This window comes from Sinocyclocheilus grahami, unplaced genomic scaffold (assembly GCF_001515645.1).
Source record: "Sinocyclocheilus grahami isolate Dianchi unplaced genomic scaffold, SAMN03320097.WGS_v1.1 scaffold216.1, whole genome shotgun sequence".
Taxonomy (NCBI): Eukaryota; Metazoa; Chordata; class Actinopteri; order Cypriniformes; family Cyprinidae; genus Sinocyclocheilus; species Sinocyclocheilus grahami.
The window spans coordinates 941,391-941,746 of record NW_015505395.1 but is presented as its reverse complement, the minus strand read 5'-3'; the positions used below and the strand labels follow the sequence as shown (position 1 = coordinate 941,746).

The 356-nt window shown below is 50.3% G+C and overlaps 1 protein-coding gene across 2 annotated transcripts in view; it reads right to left on the bottom strand.

The window, feature by feature from the left end:
- The window catches only part of abhd8a (abhydrolase domain containing 8a), a 22,580-nt gene that overhangs the window by 9,153 nt on the left and 13,071 nt on the right, over positions 1-356 (bottom strand). The gene's annotated exons all lie outside the window — the stretch shown is intronic.

Genomic DNA, 356 nt, shown 5'->3' with positions numbered 1-356 from the left:
GAGAGCGTCCGGGTTCTACAGCCGTTACTTCATCGTTCCGAAGAAGGATGGGGGGGTTGCGTCGGATCTTAGATCTCCGTCTTCTGAACTGCGCTATCAAGCGGCTTTGGTTCAAGATGCTCACTATCAGCAGATAGAATCTCAAATCCAGTCCGAGGACTGGTTTGTTACGATAGATCTCAAAGACGCTTATTTCCATGTTTCCATCCTCCCTCAACACTGGAAATTCCTAAAGTTTGCGTTCGGGGGCGAAGCATATCAATATTGAGTTCTTACCTTCGGCCTGTCACTCTCACCCCGCACTTTCACAAAGTGTGTGGATGCTGCTCTGGCTCCACTGCGACTCCAGGGCATCC